The sequence below is a fragment of the Scyliorhinus canicula genome, chromosome 18 (genome assembly GCF_902713615.1).
Source record: "Scyliorhinus canicula chromosome 18, sScyCan1.1, whole genome shotgun sequence".
Classification (NCBI taxonomy): Eukaryota; Metazoa; Chordata; class Chondrichthyes; order Carcharhiniformes; family Scyliorhinidae; genus Scyliorhinus; species Scyliorhinus canicula.
Genome location: NC_052163.1, coordinates 118,366,516 through 118,377,483, shown reverse-complemented (window position 1 = coordinate 118,377,483; position 10,968 = coordinate 118,366,516).

Sequence of the window (10,968 nt, the reverse complement as noted above, 5' to 3'; positions counted from 1 at the left end):
GAAAGTATGTATCAAGGTAAATACCTTTCTCTGTAACAACTTAAACATCTCTCATATAATGCTTCAATGTAAGCATCTTTCCTATGTGACCTGTGAGGATTCCAGTCAATTGTCAGTATCCATAGCAAACAATTACTAAACTATATTGTTCATTCTGATAATACTATCAGTTTTTAATAATACTCTTTATTAGTGTCACAAGTGGGCGGCACGGTGGCACAGTGGTTAGCATTGCTGCCTACGGCGCTGAGGACCCGGGTTCGAATCCCGGCCCTGGGTCACTGTCTGTGAGGAGTTTGCACATTCTCCCCGTGTCTGCGTGGGTTTCACCCCCACAACCCAAAGATGTGCAGGTTAGGTGGATTGGCCACGTTAAATTGCCCCTTAATTGGAAAAAATGAATTGGATATTCTAAATTTATAAAAAAAATAAATAAATAAATAAATTAGTGTCACAAGTAGGCTTACATTAACACTACAATGAAGTTACTGTGAAAAGCCCCTAGTCTGTTCGGGTACACAGAGCGAGAATTCAGAATGTCCAATTCATCTAACAAGCACGTCTTTCGGGACTTGTGGGAGGAAACCAGAGCACCCGGAGGAAACCCACACAATCCTCATTGATTGAGCCTTGTGTCTTCCTTCCAGAATGGTGGCAGCTGGCTGTGTGGTGGAGATGTTCATACTGTGCAGGCGCGCTGCTCTATGCTAAGAGACTGGTGTGCGTGGATGTCCTACTGATGTGGGTCACTGAGGGATGTGTGCCTTTGCCGTGAGCTTGGCTGCATTGTGATGTGGAGCCTGGGTTTAACACCGAGGTTGTGGCAGGGAGTTGTTCATGTTTTCCTGGGCAGGTCCGGGATCCATGCACTCACGCTGTGCGATACCAATGGGCCACGTTTAACCTGCAGAGCCTGGAGAAATCATCTGATCCTTAGGAGTCGGTTGGCTGATAGTCTCACTAGTTCCTCTGCTGTGGAGCTATACATCTGAGCAGTGCAATGAGGTGTGCCAATACCCGGTGGTCTGCCGATTGAGCATGGCCACGCTCATTCCCCTGATCACACTGCTGATACATGAGATTTTCCAGATGGGCGGGAGAGATAGATCTCTACATCATCAGGAGAGCTCCAAGCATTTCAATGATACTTGCAGCAGTCACCAGTTTATTTATTTTTTAATTCAGAGTACCCAATTAAATTTGTTTCCAATTAAGGGGCAATTTAGCGTGGCCAATCCACCTAACCTGCACATCTTTTGGGTTGTGGGGGCGAAACCGACGCAAACACGGGGAGAATGTGCAAACTCCACACGGACAGTGACCCAGAGCCGAGATCGAACCTGGGCCCTCGGCGCCGTGAGGCCGCAGTGCTAACCACTGCGCCACCGTGCTGCCCCAAGCAGTTTAAATAGTCAAGATCCTGTAAGTAACACCTAAAGGGTGAGTTGCTCGTCTTTTACAGCAGAAATGGGAGGTTCAGCCATAGCATGCCAATTGCGAGGGGGGGGGGCACTTTGCCACCAAGTTGGCCCCCCACTAGTCCCAGAGCTCCAGGCATACATCCCTCAGAAAGCCTGAGACAGTGAAATACTTACCTCCTTGCTCCCCCTCAAAGACCAGGGGGTTGTATTCTCCGCGCCCCGCCCCGCCACATTTCTGTTTCAGCACACCGGCGGGATCTCCGTTACGCCGGCTGGTCAATGGGGTTTCCCATTGTGGAGCAGCCCCACGCTGTTGTGAAACCCCCGGGCTGCCGGCAAAATGGAGCATCCCGCCGGTGGGGAATCCAGCCCATTCCTGATCCTTAGCGGCGGGGGGGGGGAGTGGGAGGAGGTTTGGGTGGAGCACGAACACCTGCATGGGCCTTTGAGCAATCTCTGTGCCGTAAATACTTTTATAACACTGTTCAGAAAAGTAGGAAATAAAACAGTGGTGACGGGAGGTGCATTACAATAGAGGAAAAGAATTTGACAGTTGGAATGTGTGACATAGGCAAAGGAGAATGTTGGTCAGAGTCCATCATCATTTACAGTGGCATGAATCCAAATCAACACGAGAACAAAATCAGCCCCTTAGATGGGCAGTTTAAATTTTCCAAATAAAAAGATACAATGCGTTTCAGAGTTGGATTTCAGTTCAACCCCAATATCCAAAACACAAAATAAGTTATTGCCCAGTACAAGGTGACCTAACTGATCTCCAGACAGGTTGAATAACTTGCCTTGGATTTCACCATAAAGAATACAATGGAACTCAGGCAGATCTGAACTCTGAATAGTTTTTACTGCTTGTTGATATGCCAGAACCCCTTGAACAGCTTCACACAAGGTGCTTTTTAAAAATTACTTTATCAGAGTTACAAAGCCAGAGCGCAGACTGTGGACAGGGGCGAACCCCTTATCCAGCTCCTTGCCTGCTCCAAAAAACAATTCAAATTGAATCCAATCCATCGTCCCCGCAAGAGATCCCGGCGTTACACCTGACCTCACGCTCATCTTAGCCAATTGGAAGACTGCAGCCAAAGGCAGATGCTCAGTGTTTTCCATTCCTCAATATAGCACAGTCAATGCACAAGGAACCTGCATCATCGTCGACTCATTCATTTGCCATTGGCTAAATACAGGTTTGTTGACCTGTGTTTGCACACTGATTAATCTCCATATTACACTGGGAAACCGCCATAGGCCAGCACCCCACAGAACGTGGAGAATCTGCAGACATTGTTGGTTGTGGGATTTGCTGTGTACATATTGGCTTCCACCTTTCCTACGTTACAACAGTGATGGCACTTCAAGAGTACATAATAGGCTGTAACTAATTTTGAGGTGTTTTCAGGCTTTGAAAAGCGTGGCATAAATGCAGATCTTTCTTTCATTTATTGTCCAGGATCACAAGTGATTGATAAGGTCAGCAACCATTGACACCAATAAGAGTCAACATGCTCAGGAGCAGAGCGGAGAAAACTGGGGAGGGGGTGTGGGAAAAATGCAGCAATTTAATTGCAATTGCTACTCATTGTAGGTAGCTGCAGGGGACAATGCTCTCTGAAACCTCTGTTGATGATCAGGAGGAAGTTGGGGTTTGGCAAACCTTTGAGCAGTAATCTCATGCAATAAATTGAATTCTAAGACTTGGCAGCTCATACTGTCAGTTTTTCCTTGTCTTGAAATAGTGGTAGATTGCCTTGTATGTTTATGTTTGTTTGAACAGAGCTCAGTGTTTTCTGATTCAGTTACTAACATTGAAGGTTCTATGTCGAATGGAGCAGAGGTTGTCAAGTCCTCCTTTCTCCCTGTTGAACTCAAAGTACATTAAGTTCCAGAATCTTTTGTTCCTCTGTGGTCAAACAGTCTGCAATTTCTCAACAATAAATCCTGATTCTGCATCACACCGTGTGCTTAGTTATTGACATCCTCTTTAATCAACCAGACAACTTGACAGTTCTTAACATTGCTATTTTCCAACTCTGCACAGCTTTCAAATCCTAGCTTTGTTGATCTGCATCTCATCCTTTTCACTTCCAAGTTTTCTTTCTTTTTCTGCTGACTGCTTGACTGAGGTGAAATACCACTATTACTGCATCATCGTGATGACCATTATTCATTTAAGAAGCTTGGACATGGGTGCAGGCTGCTATCCAAAACCTCCTGACTCAGTCCTCTTCTGAGCCAATATCTGTACACGTACACTTCCTTATAAGAATAGAGGAGGCCATTTAGCCCCTCAAGCCTTTCCGCCATTCATGAGAACATGACTGATCTGTAACCTACCCCCACTTGCTGCATATCCTTTGATGAAAATAAATCTATTCATCTCATTTCAAAATTAACAATTGGCCCAACATCACTCGCAGTTTGTGTGAGAGAGTTCCAAACTTCTACTACCCTTTGCATGTAAAAGTGTTTCCCAACTTTGCTCCTGAAAGGTCTGGCTCTAATTTTTAGGTTATGTCCCCTCATCCTAGATTTCCCAATCAGCATATATATATGGGCTGGTTTAGCACACGGCTAAACCTGCTGGCTTTGAAAGCAGACCAAGGCAGGCCAGCAGCACGGTTCAATTCCTGTACCAGCCTATGTCTATCCTAATCTTGAAGACTCAAATTGCTCGACAGATGTAAGAGCCCTGTGAGATTTTCCCTTCTCTCCTAACTTAAGGGTGCTGTGACCCAGAAATCAACTACTTCAGCATAAACTGAGGATTAATCCTCTTTTACCATAAATACACTTTGTTCAAAAGAATTTGCAGAAGTGCATGACATAACAGTTCAAATTTGACATTGCATAAAGTGCAATACTGTTCAATTTCTTTTGTTACGTTATGTGGCGCAGTAGGGTGCCGCACTGCTACATTTGCAAAATACAATTCATGTCAAACATACATTCCGAGGAGTTTTACATGGGTTCCAACCTCTCAATGTACTACTGTGGCCTTTTCCCACTGAGCTTTGCGGTGACTGCCCCAAATCTTTGTGTGTCCCTCAGTACATAGTCCTGGACTTTGGAGCGTGTTTGTCTGCAACACTCAGTCACCGACAGCTCTTTGCTGGCAGACCAAAGAGCGCTTTTCACTAAGTTGATGGTCCTCTGACAGCAGTTGATGTTTGTCTCAGTGTCAGACTGGCAATCAAACTGACACACACCCAGTCTTCACAGCTCAGAAAGCTTCATTTCTTTTTTTTTAATTTAGAGTGCCCAATTCATTTTTTCCAATTAAGGGGCAATTTAGCATGGCCAATCCACCGACCCTGCACGTCTTTGGGTTGTGGGGGCGAAACCCACGCAAACACGGGGCGAATGTGCAAACTCTACACGGACAGTGACCCAGAGCCGGAATCGAACCTGGGACCTTGGCGCAGTGAGGCAGCAGGGCTAACCCACTGCGCCACCGTGCTGCCCACAGAAAGCTTCATTTCTAATCTGTTAGGTTAGCATGTTACATTTCATCTTTGTTGATGAAGGTCAATTCTAGGTAAATTAAAAAGCCCAAGTTTTCTATTACCTCTGTCTATAATTTCTCAATCATATAATCATATTAGCTTTCCTTTTAGCTGGTACTTTTGGGAATAAAGCCAAATGTGCCTTTTAAATTTGTTTCCTGAAAATAAAAAATGAAATGAAAATCGCTTATTGTCACAAGTAGGCTTCAATGAAGTTACTGTGAAAAGCCCCTAGTCACCACATTCCGGCGCCTGTTCGGGGAGGCTGGTACGGGAATTGAACCATGCTGCTGGCCTGCCTTGGTCTGCTTTCAAAGCCAGTGATTTAGCCCAGTGTGCTAAACCAGCCCCTTACATGCCTTCACCTATTCCATCCTTTAAAATTTGAATTTGTTCTAATTTAATACAATCCAAAACCACAATAAACAAACCATTGCAACCTAATAGTTCTGCTCCAGTTATATTTTTCTTCCGAAGATTCTTTTTGAGATTTCTGACAGCCCAACTGACCATTGTTAGTACATGAATGATTCAAGACTCTTCGATTATGGTGGATAACACCACCTATCACTTTTGTTATGTATAAGTACCTTTCCATTGATCACACATCAGTTACAGTGACACATTTGTAGAACCATTGACCGTAGAATCCCTACAATGCAGAAGGAGGTCATTTGGCCCATCAAGTCTGTACCAACCCTCTGAAAGAACACCCTACCTAGGCCCACTCCCCTGCCCTAGTCACATAATCCCACCTAACCTACTGGTCAATTTTATCATGGCCAATCCACCGAACCTGCACATCTTTGGACCTTGGGAAGAAACCGGAGCACCCAGAGGAAACCCAGGCAGACACGAGGAGAAAGTGCAGACTCCACACACACAGCCACCCGAGGTCGGAATTGAAACCGGGTCCCTGGCACTGTGAGGCAGCAGTGCTGACCACTGTGTCATCCTTGGCAGTTACCAATGTTCGACAGAGATGAAGTGGAATTTTCTTCTTTTAGAGGAACATTAGCCTTTGGGATTCTCTCCCCCGGTGAGCAGTGGAAGTTGTATCATTGAATATATTCAAGGGTGAGATAGACAGATTTTAGACTGACAAAGGAATCAAGGGTTATGGGGGGTAGACAGGAAAGTGGAATTAAGGGCACAATCAGATCAGCCATGATCCTAGTAAATGGCAGAATGGGCTCCAGGCACTGAATTACCTACTCAGGCCCCTGCTTCTGATGTTCTTATTATGATCTTTCGTAAGAACAGGGACTCCTTTACTTTTGCTAAACAACACCCTCTGTCACAAAGACCAGAACGTATGATGTTTTGACCCAAATCTTAATTTAAAACCCCTCCACCCTGCTCCATGGGCAGCATGGTAGCACAGTGGTTAGCACTGTGGCCTCACAGCACCAGGGACCCGGGTTCAATTCCCGGCTTGGGTCACTGTCTGTGTGGAGTCTGCATGTTTTCCCTGTGTCTGCGTGGGTTTCCTCCGGATGCTCCGGTTTCCTCCCACAAGTCCCGAAAGACGTGCTTGTTAGATGAATTGGACATTCTGAATTCTCCCTCTGTGTATCCGAACAGGCACCGGAGTGTGGCAACTATGGGATTTTCACAGTAACTCCATTGCAGTGTTAATGTAAGCCTACTTGTGACACTAATAAAGATTATTATTATCTTGTAAGTTACCTCTTTCTTATTACTCTTTAGGTTACATTCCCCTAGCCATCCTCTGCTCAGGAACATGGGAGAATGCAGCAAAATTGGTACACATGGCTAAATAGTGCAACTCACTGTACCACCATTTATTATTATGACCAAATTACTGTACCACCATTCACATACTATAACCAATACAACACATTGCATCACCATTCACAGATTAATGCCTGAAAAGAGTTGATGATCTCACTAACCATTGAATCATTTATGAGAAACACACTCTGCATTTCACACTTCAGTTTCTCCCATTTCCACAGTAACCAGAGGAAGTGTAACTGGTTGCATTAGAGTGAAATAAAAATGAGCTGCTATAGGATTCCTTAGATAAAATTGTATTAAACGGCCAGGTGTCCCTTCATCTTCTGCAATTCACTCCTTTTCCCCCAAAGCACAGCCTTATCTAAGTTGGCTGTTCAGTATTCAATAAGATCATGGTGATGTGGCCTGAACTCCACTTTCCTTCTCTGCTCCCCTCCCCCAACCCCCATAACCCTTGACTCCCTTTGTCTATCAAAAATCTGTCTGCCTCAGCCTTGAATATATTCATTGGCGTAGCCTCCACTGCTCCCGGAGAATTCCAAAAGACTAATGACCCTATGAGAGAAAAAAATCCTCTTCATCTCCATTTTAGACTGGTAACTGCAAGGATAATGTGTCTCCCTAACTGATCTGTGATCAATGGAAACACACCTGCACATGACAGAAATGAGCCTTTAAAGAGAGTGCTTACCTTTGATGATCATTCGGGTAAGTTTTCTGCTGTCCTGTGTAGAATCTGGAGGAGCTGGGTTGCACACCTCATGTCCCTGGGCATCACAAGAGAAGTTTAGACACAGAATACCTAACGACCGCACCTTTACCCTACCAGGACATCCCTGCCCCTCTGACACTTAGTACAGGTCAGCAGCTACTTCCAGAACTTTGGAAGTCTGACAATTACAATCGGTTCGCTAAGCCGGGCAGGTGGGATGCTAACCAAATGACCACTGAAAACTCACTTGCAGTTTAAATCTCCCCCTTGGTCTGCTGAGACAGATAGTTATCGGCTCAAGTTCCACTCCAGGGATTCGGGTACAGAAATCTAAGCTGAAAATCAGACATCGGGTAAGATGTCAAACATGCATTATAACAGTAAGAAGCCTTACAACACCAGGTTAAAGTCCAACAGGTTTGTTTCGAATCACTAGTTTTCGGAGCACTGCTCCTTCCTCAGGTGAATGAAGAGGTGGGTTCCAGCAACATATATATAGACAAAGTCAAAGATACAATACGATACTTTGAATGCAAGTCTTTGCAGGTAATTAAGTCTACAGGTCCAGATGGAGGGACTGGAGAACTCTCCCCAGTTGGTCCGTCTGGACCTGTAAACTTTTTAAAAATAAATTTAGAGTCCCAATTCATTTTTTCCAATTAAGGGGCAATGTAGCATGGCCCATCCACCTAGCCTGCACATCTTTGGGTTGTGGGGGCGAAACCCACGCAAACACAGGGAGAATGTGCAAACTCCACACAGACAGTCGCCCAGAACTGGGATTGAACCTGGGACCTCGGCGCCGTGAGGCAGCAGGGCTAACCCACTGTGCCACCGTGCTGCCCTTCATGAACCTGTTGCGAGGGTGACCCCCACGGGGACTGGGGCAGAGTCCTGGCACGGACCGCCATTGCCATGCCCTGCAAGGCACCCATCTTGCTGCACACCCCACTTCCCACCCATCTTGCTGCACACTCCACTTCCCACCCATCTTGCTGCACACCCCACTTCCCACCCATCTTGCTGCACACCCCACTTCCCACCCATCTTGCTGCACACCCCACTTCCCACCCATCTTGCTGCACACTCCACTTCCCACCCATCTTGCTGCACACCCCACTTCCCGCCCATCTTGCTGCACACTCCACTTCCCACCCATCTTGACTTTGGTACTGCAGAGTGACACCGGCCGTATGGATGCCACCAGCCCCACACCCCACCCACCGCTATCCCCCCCCCACCCACCCCCGGCCACGACCCACCAGCGGGTCATCAGGTGGCCCATCCAAGGACAATGTCCACTGCAGCCCCTACAGGGGCTCCGGATGGGTGTCACGGAGCATACCCCTGGCAAGGGTATCACCAGACGACAGTACCCCTGACAGCAGGGATGGGTGCCATGGTGTAAGGCACTGACAGGATAGGGTTGCAGGGATGGGGGGGGGACATGTGGGGGCAGATTCCACAGTGCCAACCAGGGGCACCATATAGCTCGTTGGACCTGGTTGGGCATGGGGTACCCAACATGCTAATATGTCGGCCTTTCGACCCCTGCAGACAATGGATGGTCTTCCTGATAGCCACTGCAGCCCTGGGGGATGCCCTACGGTTGTACGAGCTGGAGCTGTTCGAGGGGGAGGCGAAAGCTGCAGCAGCGGAGCGTGCAGCAGAGGCACAGGAGACAACCACTGAGGATGGAGAGCGAGCGCCCAACAGGCCGAGGAGAAGGAGGTGCATGAGGCCTTGTCGTACCAGCAACGCCTGTCACTCGAGGATCTGCCAGGCCGGACATGCCATCGAAGACTCCGACTGAGCAGGAAGACAGCACGACATAGCTGCCAGATCATGGCACACCTGGCACCGCGGGGGAATGTGGGAGGGTTATAGGTGAGGGGGAATGTGTTGCCTTCTCACCCTGGCTGCCCTGAGGAGGTTGTGCAGCTTTTTCCTGCATTGCAGGCCAGTCCGGATAGTGTTACTTGTGGCGCTGACCGCCTCTGCCACCTGCGCCCAGGCATGGCGAATGGCAGCGGCTGGCATTCTCCTTCCTGCGCCGGGGTACAGGGTGGCCCACCTCACCTCCACGGTATCCAGGAGGGTCTCCAGCTCAGCATCCGCGAAGCGTGGGGCCGACCATTCTCTACCCCTTTGCCAGGAAGTCGAGAAAGTGCTGCCACCGCCGAAAGAACCCCTGTACCGACCCCCTCAGGGCAAATTTCATCCTCTCCAACTTGATGAACCCGGCCATGACGTTGATCCAGGCCTCCGAACTTGGGGGCCGCGTATCTCTCCACTGTAACAGAATCCTGCGCCGGGCTACTAGAGACGCAAAGGCCAGAATGCCGGCCTCTCGCGCCTCCTGCGCTCCCGGCTCCGAAGCTACCCCAAAGATCGCGAGCCCCCAGCCCGGCCTGACCCTAGACCCAACCACTTCCGACAAAGTCCCCGCCACCCCCCTTCCAAAACCTCTCCAAGGCCGGACATGCCCAAAACATATGGGTGTGGTTGCCGGGCCTCCCGAACACCACCCACACCTGTCTTCCCCTCCGAAGGACCGGCTCATCCTTGCCCCCGTCATGTGAGCCGTATGCAGCACCTTCAGCTGAATTAGGCTGAGCCGTGCGCAAGAGGAGGAAGAATTCACCCTCTCCAGGGCATCCAACCACGTTCCATCTTCAATCTCTTCCCCTAACCCTTCTTCCCATTACGCTTTGAGCTCATCTACTGAGGCCTCCTCCTCCTCCTCCTGCATCAGTTGGTAAATAGCCGAGATCTTCCCTTCCCCGACCCACGTCCCCGAAAGCACCCTGTCCTGCACCCACCTTGGCGGCAGCCGCGGAAACTCCTCCACCTGCCTGTTAACAAAGTCCCTGACCTGCATATACCTAAAGGCATTCCCAGGGGGGAGGTTCCACTTCCCCACCAACTCCTCCAGAGTCGCGAACTTCCCATCCAGGAAGAGGTCCCCAAACTGTCTGATGCCTGCCCTGTGCCAACTCCCAAATCCCCCACCCGTTCTCCCCGGCGCAAAACGGTGAGTGCCCCGTATCGGGGCCCAAACTGAGGCCTTCACTTCCCCCCTATGCCGCCTCCACTGTCCCCAGATTTCAAGGGACGCAACCACCACCGGACTCGTGGAAAACTTTGCCGGGGGCGAGTGGAAGTGGGGCCATCACCAAAGCCTCCAGACTCGTACCCGCACAGGACGCCACCTCCAATCTCTTCCATGCGTCACCCTCCCCTTCCGTCACCCACCTGTGAATCATCGCCACATTGGCTGTTTATCTCACTGGCTAAATCGCTGGCTTTGAAAGCAGACCAAGGCAAGCCAGCAGCACGGTTCGATTCCCGTAACAGCCTCCCTGAACAGGCGCCGGAATGTGGCGACTAGGGGCTTTTCACAGTAACTTCATTTGAAGCCTACTCCTGACAATAAGCGAATTACATTTACATTTACATTCGCCGCCCAATAAGATCCACACAAGTTGGGCAGCGCCAGACCCCCTACCTCCCTTCTTCGCTCCAAAAATACCCTCCTTACTCTCGGGGCCTTCCG